Source organism: Lathyrus oleraceus, chromosome 5, assembly GCF_024323335.1.
Source record: "Lathyrus oleraceus cultivar Zhongwan6 chromosome 5, CAAS_Psat_ZW6_1.0, whole genome shotgun sequence".
Lineage (NCBI taxonomy): Eukaryota > Viridiplantae > Streptophyta > Magnoliopsida > Fabales > Fabaceae > Lathyrus > Lathyrus oleraceus.
This window is the reverse complement of record NC_066583.1, coordinates 373,705,429-373,715,975: the sequence shown is the minus strand read 5'-3', so window position 1 is coordinate 373,715,975 and position 10,547 is coordinate 373,705,429. Positions and strand designations below refer to the sequence as shown.

At 38.9% G+C, this 10,547-nt stretch overlaps 1 non-coding gene across 1 annotated transcript; it reads left to right on the top strand.

Annotated features, from left to right (window-relative positions):
• The first annotated feature begins 9,913 nt into the window (after nucleotides 1-9,913).
• Nucleotides 9,914-10,020, top strand: LOC127088603 (small nucleolar RNA R71). Its single transcript, XR_007790433.1, has one exon. It is a non-coding gene; the product is annotated as a small nucleolar RNA R71 (small nucleolar RNA).
• Nucleotides 10,021-10,547: the final 527 nt, after the last annotated feature.

Here is a 10,547-nt window from a genome sequence, read left to right as displayed (position 1 = left end):
ATCTTTACGAGATTTTGTTGAGAAATATAAGGAAATGTTTTTACGTCTTGCTAGAATCATGAGAAATATTAATATAAATTATTTTTAATACTATTTCCTAATTTATTTTAACGTGGTTCTAAGTATCTCGCAAGCTAAAATCTCTGGTTTTTAATTAATGAGTATGCGATATGCTAAATTTATCGTATGAGTGGGATATTAGGATCTTTTTCCGGAAATCAAGATCATGCAAATCTTTGTTCTCATGTAACATTAGATTTTTGAACACGTGCAGAGTAGTATTTATTGTTTATCCAAAACATGTGACACTTGTCAACCCATGATGCTTGCATTATCATTACATCATAATTAAGTTTTAAGATGTGCATTTTCAAGAAAACATATCAGTAAGAACTTAGAGAGTCCAAGTTTGATGAGCTGAAAAAGTTTGGCTCCCTGTTGATTACTAAGCAAAAAGATGTACTCAAGAGGACCTATGGTAATTTGTTGGGTGTCCGGATGACCAAGGTAGACCCGGGTGTGATCCTTTCTTTTGCCAAGTTCTATGACCCCACGTCGCATTGTTTCACGTTCCAGGATTATCTTCTCCTTCCTACTCTGAAGGAATTTGCTCATATTGTCCATATTCCATTTAGGGATCAGGTTTCTTATATGGGTTCTGTGGGGTTCCAGAGGTTGCTTTGGTGGCTCAAGATCTTCATCTCGAAAAGAATCTGGTTGAATCTAATCTTCGTATAAAGGGAAACCTCTAGAAACCAGATTAGATTCAACCAGATTCTTCCAGAGATAAAGATCTTGAGCCACCGAAGCAACCTATAGAAACCCCATAGAACCCATGTAAGGAACTTGATCCCTAACTGGAATATGGACAAAATGAGTAAACTCCTTGATCGCGACTTTATGAGTCTAACGGTGGTACTGTCTGCAAGTGCGCAGGTTAATCGCGTAGTTTTAAAAGATATCAATCCCACAGGGACTTAATGAATCGATCTACCGTTTTTCTAGGGTTACTGCGTAAAGCTAAGGCGGATGATACTTTAATGATTAGGGGAAAAGTAAAACTAAATTTGGATCTAGATAAAATATCAAATAATATGGATATCAGTATGTAGTTCGTCGTAATTAGGGAATCAAATCTTCGTTGGTCTTTTTCTTAATTTTAAAATAAGTCTTTTCAGTAGACACTATTAAAATAAGGAAATAAAATACTATGATCAAACGTAAGGTTAGATCCACTAAAAATTACACAACAATTTATGGTGTAGAAACTATCGTGAGAAAATAAATTGTATGCTTCGGAAATTAAACTAGAAAAGAAAAGAAAATAAAATGCTTGAAAATTTAGAGTGCTGGAAAATATTGCTGGAAAAATTGTACGGAGAAGAGAGAGCTTCAATTGGCTTTTGTGAGGTCTATTTATATTCACCTCTCCAAATAACTGTTTCCTTGAATTGGTCTTCAGTGTGGTTCAAAGCGTCAACGAGTGCAGGAGGAAATTTAGGGGAAACCGTCCACTCTGTTACGCACATCAAGCCTAGAATATAGGATGAAATGTGTGACGTCCGTCACACTATGTGTTACGGTCGTAACACTAGGTTTTGGAACGTGACGCTCGACACGTGAGTGTGGCGGTCGTGATAGCCATTTCTTTTGTTCCAAACGTAGGTTGGGCTTTGGTGCTTCAGCTTGCTGCTTTTCCTAGAAAATCCTCTTTTTTGCACCCCTCTTCTTTCTTTTTCACACGTGCTTTAAATAATGATACCTGAAATAAATAATAAGAAAATACCGAGTAATATCGAATAATATAAAATAAATTGACTCAAATAACGATATAATTTAATTAAATCAAGTCTAAAAATGTGATATAGTTTCATGTTATCAAACTCCCCCACACTTAGACTTTTGCTTGTCCTCAAGCAAGATGAAATTTCCAAACACACATCAATTCGTAATAGGTTGCAAGTAAATCTCGTTTAGAAATAACCTGAGTTTAATCTTAACATCAGAAACTACCGTAACAACACTAGATAACCCCACCTTATGCAAACCAGTTTGAGTCATGCTATTATAGCTCAGCCTAGTTCTTTTACTCTTATTTCACCCGTTTTCAATCATGCGAAATCACATTAAGCCCTTTATCTTTTTGCGCACATAGTGGAGTAACCGGTTAGCGATTCTGATCCCCTTTTAGTTAGAAGTTCTGGTACATAAGTTGGATAACTTCTTTATTTAGTCTATTGCAAATTGCGGGGGATCGGGCCATAGAACGCCCTACCAAGTTCAGCACCAGAAACCGCTGAACCAACTCACAATGGATCGTTCATATTATGTTTTTGTAGGGTCCGCAACCTTTAGATTAAATTATTGGGTAAGAATCACCTAACTTAATTAGTGCATTTCCTGATTTTTAATATGTTGTTTTGGGAATCATTCACTTGTATTCATCGATTCTCCACGTAGTTTGCTATTAAGATGGTGCCGACTTCTTGTATAAACTACTCGGGGTTACTATAGAACTAAAAGTTCAAGGAATTGGTATAATAGGTACTTAGCCTGATCTAACATGCTGAGGTTTTTAGAGTGTTGGGGTGGTAATAATTTTGTCTTAATTTCACTCAAGTTTTATAAAATAGGCAACCTTTATACTTATTGAGTGTGTTGAATTTTGTTATGGCTCAAGAAAATTGAGGAGAATAGATAATAAAAATTTTCACACTAGGGACTTGACTTAAAATAATTTTTTTTTTATTAATGAAAGGGAAATAACATACTTGAAAGGGAAATATTGAAAGGGAAATAAACATAACTGGAACAAAGTTTTCCCCCCTACACTTAAATAAAACATTGTCCCTAATGTTTCAAAAAAACGAAAGAAAAGGAAAAAAAATGGAACCCAAACTCAATTCTGCCTGCGTCCTCGTGTTCTCGGGCCCGGTGATCGTTCACGTACTGCCAAGTCATCAAACCGGTTAAGCAAGTCAGTGAACCTCTGGTCGGTTATTGCATTCCTCTCTTGTTGTTGTTGTTGCATCTGGCGCATCAGTTGCATTACTTCGTTATTCTGCGCATGCATGGCATCAAGACGTTGGGCTTGATGTTCAATAGCATCCATGATGTCATCATTTGTTGCAGGCCTTCTTCTTCGACGACGTTGGGAGGATGGACCAGGCACATTATCGGAAGGATTATGTGGGACCGAATGTTGTTCAAGACCTTGATCACCTTGCTCCATTTCATCAAACTCGTCTGGGGGCGGGTTTGCTTGTGTAGGCATGATAGGTTCGGGGGCAGTCAGATCGTAGATGAATCTGTTGGGGTTAGTGACATCGTGAGCGCAATGTTGGGCATAACGACGCTTGGGACTTCTTGGTTATTCACCATAAGATAATACTTCCCGCCTACCCTATTTTTGATTAAGCGGCAGGAGCGATAATAGTTGATATCCATAAACAGGGGTGGCAAAGATTGCAAATTCTGAAGTCGGTCCCCTAGATTTAAACCGAGTGCGATGGTGGTTATTAATCCTCCAATCATAAAAGGTTGACTGCCTCGAGCACAAAGGGTACGGATATGGTGAAGTAAGAAAGAGGCGGCGTTTACCTTTGTATCTGCTGAAAAGATGCAGTGTAGGAAGAATAATTCTTTCGCGTTGACTTTGCTGTTGTTGGCTCTTCCAAAGATGGTGTTTTGCAAAATACGGATAAAATACCGGATAGTGGGGTTGTGTATGTGCGAAGCAAGTAATGCATCCCAATTGGTGGTTTCCACACCGGATATTTTTCCAAAATGGTCAAATGCGTTCGTGTTCCATTCTGAGTTTGGAGGGATTCTTGGGTGGACGTCGTCTCCTTCAGGAAAATGTAGCATGGCACTCAACTGTTCTTGAGATAGTGCATACTCAGTGTTGAACATACGGAATTTTGCGACACCGGTTAAGTACTCGTCCTCACCGGTTGGAGTGGTGTATGAATAGGAGCTTAAAAACTCCAAGGTGAGTGATGGGTATGTTGGGTGATTTTGTGTGCACAGAAAAGTTAAATCGGAAAGCCTAAGCAGCCATTGCACACCTTGAAGTAATCCTAATTCTTGTAAGCAATTGAAATCTGGGTACCTGGTAGATATGACACCGCGTTGCTGGAACCGAACGAATTGCTCCCGTTGATAGCTACTATCTTCAGATCGGAAAATAATATTTCCGAATTGCACTTCTTGATGTTGGTTCTCCGCCATTTTGATTGGTAGGTAGAAAGAAGGAAAAGAGGATGAAATATATTTTTATTATGTATAGAATGGAATGATGTGGTGTAGGAAGAAATGTAGAGAAGGTATTTATAGGAAGAGTTTTAAAATTGGGAAGAGGAGTGGGTGAGAAAAAAAATTAATGGGGATGAAGGTGAGTGGAATGGAGTAAAGAGGTGAGTTGAATGGGGATAAAGATGAATTATAATGGGGAGTAACGGTCATGACATAACGGTCAACAACATGTTCCTCAGGGTCGTCATTTCCCGTCAAACTTCCCTAAAAATGCTCAAGCTCTCGATATTCAAAGAGGTCTTCTTGGCTCATGGTGAATGTGTCAAAAGAAGTAGGGAACCCTAAGAGGTTGGTAAATTCTCTAATGTTATACTGATACTCCATATTGAACATCCTGAATTGAATGAAACCTCAGTTTATTCCTTTTCCATGGTTCGGTAAATAAATCAGGGAGCTAAGGAATTCTAGAGTTAGCCTCCGGTAAGTAACAAATTGTCTCCGAATAGGAGTGGTTTCCCACCCTATTTGACTCAGCAGATATAGGACACTATCTCTTAGCCCAAGAACGGTCATTGCACAATCATCAGCATAAAAATTTGGGTGCATCTCTCTCTCAACAAGTTCTTCAAATTTTTGTCTCTGAGCTCTCCCTCGGAATTTGATACCCATGCGATCAATATGTCCCATCAGGTTAGTGTTAACTAAAGAAAAGAAAAACAAGAATTTTAGTCAGGATTTGGCCAGATGCCGAAAGAAGAGAAGAATAAAAATTCAATAATATAAAGAAAATGAAGAATGAAAACTGAATAAAATCAAAAGAATAATCAAAGAAAAATAAAAATTTGTGGGTTGTCTCCCACGAAGCGCTTTGTTTAATGTTGCAAGCTCGACATAAAACTATTAAATGTTAATCTATTAATTTTGGAGACAATATGTCTAAGTGCAGGACTTGCGAGTCTTCATTGTTCTCAGCATAATGATAATGCTTTAGACGTTGTCCGTTTACGATAAATGGTTCAATAGATTTTCCTTTAATTTCTACAGCCCCACTAGTAAAGACATTAGTGACTTGGAAAGGGCCAGACCACCTAGAGCGTAGTTTTCCTGGGAATAACTTAAGTCTAGAGTTAAACAATAGGACTACATCGCCTTGTTTGAAAGTTTTCCTTGATATACGTTTATCATGCCATTTTTTCGTTCTTTCCTTGTAGATTCTGGCATTTTCGTATGCGTCTTGTCTAAGTTCCTCTAATTCGTTTATATCTAGAATTCGCTTTTCACCGGTGGCCTTATAGTTTAAATTTAAATTTTTAATAGCCCAGTAGGCCTTATGTTCTAACTCCACTGGGAGGTGGCAAGATTTACCATAAATAAGCTTAAATGGGGTTGTTCCTATGGGAGTTTTGTAAGCGGTTCGATATGCCCATAAAGCTTCGGGTAATTTTGATGACCAGTTTTTCCTCGATGTAGCGACTGGTTTTTCCAATATCTGTTTAATTTCTCTGTTAGACACTTCCACTTGTCCACTAGTTTGAGGATGGTAAGGTGTTGCTACTCGATGTTTTACACCATACTTAAACAATAATTTTTCGAGTATCTTAGATATGAAATGAGATCCACCGTCACTGATGACTATTCTTGGGACACCAAATCTTGGAAAGATTATATTCTTAAAGAGTTTAATTACTACTCGTGTGTCGTTTGTTGGAGAAGCTATAGCCTCAATCCATTTTGATACGTAGTCAACTGCTACGAGTATGTACTTGTTACCAAAAGAAGGTGGAAAAGGTCCCATGAAATCTATTCCCCACACATCGAAAATTTCTACTTCCAAAATGCCTTTTTGTGGCATTTCGTCACGTCTAGATATGTTTCCTGTGCGTTGACACCTATCGCATTTCTTGACAGCGGTATGTACATCCTTTCATATGTTTGGCCAATAAAGACCGGCTTGTAGGATTTTAGAGCAGGTTTTGGATGTACTTGCATGTCCACCATAAGGAGCGGAATGACAATGTTGGATTATACTTTCTACCTCTTCTTTAGGTATACAGCGACGAAAAATACCATCGGGGCCTCTTTTGTAAAGTAAAGGGTCGTCCCAGTAATAATGTTTTATGTCATGGAAGAATCGTTTCTTTTGTTGGTAGGATAGATCAAGTGGAACCACTCCGGCGGCTAAATAATTGACAAAATCAGCGTACCATGGTATAACGCATACAACCAAGGTGGTCTCTACCTGCCCGTCAGCTCTATTTTCTTCCAAATTAGCTATAAGTTTATCGTACGAGAAATCATCGTTGATCGATGTTCTTTCCGGTTCCAGGTTTTCAAGTCTAGAGAGGTGATCTGCTACTACGTTTTCAGTTCCTTTTTTATCTTTGATTTCCAAATCAAATTCTTGTAGCAACAAGATCCACCTTAGGAGTCTAGGTTTAGCGTCCTTTTTTGTTAAGAGGTACTTAATGGCGGCGTGATCAGTGTAAACGATTATTTTAGCTCCGACCAAGTAGGAACGAAATTTATCTAGTGCAGATACTACTGCTAAAAGTTCTTTCTCGGTCGTGGCGTAATTCATTTGTGCTTCATCTAGAGTTCTACTCGCATAATATATGACGTGAAGTTTTTTATCCTTTTGTTGTCCTAAAACAGCGCCTACGGCATAGTCACTTGCGTCACACATTATTTCGAAAGGTTCATTCCAATCCGGGTCTGCATTATGGGCGCGGAGATCAATGCTTGTTTAAGTGTTTGAAATGCTTCTAAACATTTATTGTCAAAGATGAATTCAACGTCTTTCATTAATAATCCGGTTAAAGGTTTAGTTATTTTAGAGAAATCTTTAATGAATCGTCGGTAAAAACCGGCATGTCCTAAGAAGCTTCGTATTTCCCTCACAGTTTTTGGAGGTTGAAGGTTTTCGATTACTTCTATTTTGGCTTTGTCTACTTCAATTCCTCTATTTGATATGATGTGTCCTAAAACAATTCCTTCTTGTACCATAAAGTGACATTTTTCCCAATTAAGTACTAGATTCACTTTTACACATCGTTCTAGAACTCTTTCTAGGTTTTCAAGACATTCTTCGAAACTTTGCCCGCATACGGAAAAGTCATCCATAAAGACTTCCATGATGTTTTCGAGAAAATCGGCGAATATTGCCATCATGCACCTTTGGAAGGTTGCAGGAGCATTGCACAAGCCAAACGACATTCTTCGATAAGTGAAGGTACCAAAAGGACATGTGAACGTTGTCTTTTCTTGGTCATCAGGATGAATCGGTATTTGAAAGAAACCTGAGTAACCGTCCAGATAGCAGAAATGAGAATGCTTGGCTAGTCGTTCTAACATCTGGTCTATGAATGGTAAAGGAAAATTATCTTTTCGGGTCGCTTTGTTTAGCTTTCTGTAGTCGATGCACATTCTCCATCCCGATTCAATTCGTTTGGTTATAGTTTCTCCTTTTTCATTTTCGATCACTGTTATACCTCCTTTCTTTGGTACTACGTGTACAGGACTAACCCATTTGCTATCGGATATAGGATATATGATACCTGCCTCTAATAACTTCGTTACTTCCTTCTTCACTACCTCACTCATGATCGGGTTTAGTCTCCTCTGATGTTCCCTAGAAGTCTTACAGTCTTCTTCTAGCATTATGCGGTGCATACAAATAGAAGGACTTATCCCTTTAAGATCGGTGATGTTGTATCCTAATGCGGTTGGATATTTTCTTAAGATATGTAGGAGTTTTTCGGTTTCGAGTTTTCCTAGGTCTGCATTGACTATTACTGGTCGTTCAAGTTCTAGGTCTAGGAATTCATATCTCAGATTATTGGGAAGTGTTTTCAGGTCGAGGGTTGGTTTCTTAAGGCATTGCGTAGGATCTGATGTTATTGCTAAACATTGGTTCAGTCTGTCTTCTACATGATAGTCAGACAAATCGTCATTTTCGAATTCTGTTTCTTTTATGCATTCATCGATGATATCCATGAAGTAACATGTGTCTTCTATTGCAGGTGCTTTCAAAAATTTGGAAAGAATAAACTCAATTTTCTCTTCTCCTACTTTGAAAGTGAGTCGTCCTCGTTTTACGTCTATGATAGCACCGGCGGTTGCTAAGAAGGGTCTACCCAATATAATGGGGGTAACTTCATCTTCTCTTATGTCCATAATTATAAAATCGGTGGGGATGTAGAATTGACCTATGCGCACGGGAACGTTTTCAAGAATTCCTACGGGATATCTAACGGAACGATCTGCTAATTGAACAGATATTTTAGTTGGTCTTAATTCTCCCATTTCAAGTTTCTTGCATATGGACAAGGGCATAACACTGATATCGGCTCATAAATCGCATAAATCTTTGTCTATGACAAATTTTCCTGTATGACAGGGTATAGAAAAACTACCAGGATCTTTAAGTTTAGGAGGCATATTTTGGATTATTGCGCTACACTCAGCAGTGAGTGTAACGGTTTCGCTATCTTCAAGTTTCCTTTTATTAGATAAAATTTCTTTTAAGAACTTAGCATATGAGGGCATCTGTGTAATAGCTTTTGTAAAAGGAATTGTGACGTTTAATTGTTTCAGTAGGTCAACAATTTTTTTTAATTGGCCCACGTCTTTGGTTTTAATTAGCCTTTGAGGATAAGGGATAGGTGGTTTGTAAGGCGGTGGAGGTACATAAGGTTCTTTTTTCTCTACGGTTTCCTTATTACACTCTTCCTTTTCCTTAGGTTTACCTTCTTCCTCAGTTGACTTTTTAGAGTTTTGGTTCTTAATCCTTGGGTCAGATGGTCCTTCTACCTCTGTACCACTTCGTAATATAATTGCATAGGCGTGGCCTTTCGGATTAGGTTGGGGCTGTCCAGGAAATGTACCAGTTGGGGCAGCAGTAGGCGCTTGTTGTTGAGCTACTTATGAGATTTGTGTTTCCAGCATTTTGTTATGGGTAGCCAGGGCATCTACTTTACTTGCTAGTTGTTTAATCTGTTCGCTAGTGTGTACATTCTGGTTTAAGAACTCTTTATTGGTTTGCTGTTGAGAAGCTATGAAGTTCTCCATCATGATTTCCAAGTTGGATTTCCTATGAACGTTATTGTTAGGTGTAGATAGGGTCGGCTTTTGATATCCAGGAGGTATAGCTGGAGCTTGACTGGGAGCTTGACCTGGTGCGTATAAAGCGTTGTTACTTTTATATCAAAAATTAGGATGGTTCTTCCAGTTTGAGTTATAGGTATGCGAGTAAGGATTTCCTTGAGCATAGTTCACCTGCTCTGTTTGAATTCCTGTTAGGAGTTGACAATCTGTAGGAGTGTGACCTTGAATTCCACAAACTTCGCAATTTTGAGTTACGGCAACCACGGTGGCTGAAGGTGATACATTTAAACTTTCAATTTTCTGGGCAAGAGCATCCACTTTTGCATTAACATGATCAAGGCTACTTATCTTGTACATGCCACCTTTCATTTGAGGTTTTTCTACCATTGTTCGGTCGCTTCCCCACTGATAATGATTTTGGGCCATGCTCTCGATAAGTTGATAAGCGTCGGTGTAAGGTTTATCCATAAGTGCACCACCGGCGGCGGCGTCTATTGTTAACCTTGTGTTGTACAAGAGACCATTGTAGAAGGTGTGAATTACTAACCAGTCCTCTAAACCATGGTGTGGGCAGAGTCTCATCATGTCCTTGTATCTTTCACATGCTTCGAAAAGAGACTCGTTATCTTTTTGCTTAAATCCATTTATCTGGGCTCTAAACATAGCTGTTTTGCCTGGAGGAAAATATCGGGCAAGAAAGACTTTCTTCAATTCATTCCATGTGGTGACTGAGTTGGAAGGAAGAGACTGAAGCCATCTTCTAGCTTTATCTCTTAACGAGAAAGGAAAGAGACGAAGTCGAATTGCCTCTGAAGTGACACCATTAGCTTTAACAGTGTCAGCGTATTGGACAAATACGGATAAATGAAGGTTTGGATCCTTGGTAGGATTTCCAGAAAATTGATTCTGTTGCACTGCCTGCAACAGCGAAGGTTTAAGTTCGAAGTTGTTTGCTTCGATTGCGGGTGGAGCAATACTCGAATGCGGCTCATCCTGCGATGGAGCAGCGTAATCTCGAAGAGCACGAGCTGGTTCGGCCATCGCTGGTATCGCCGAAGGAAGGAGATTTTTGAGATCAGGAATTTCGATTGGAGAAAGATTGTTTCTAACACGATACTCCCGAATTCGTCGTAATAATCAGAGATATCGTTCAACGTCGTTGATTCGTAAGTAGTACGGCTCGCCTTGCG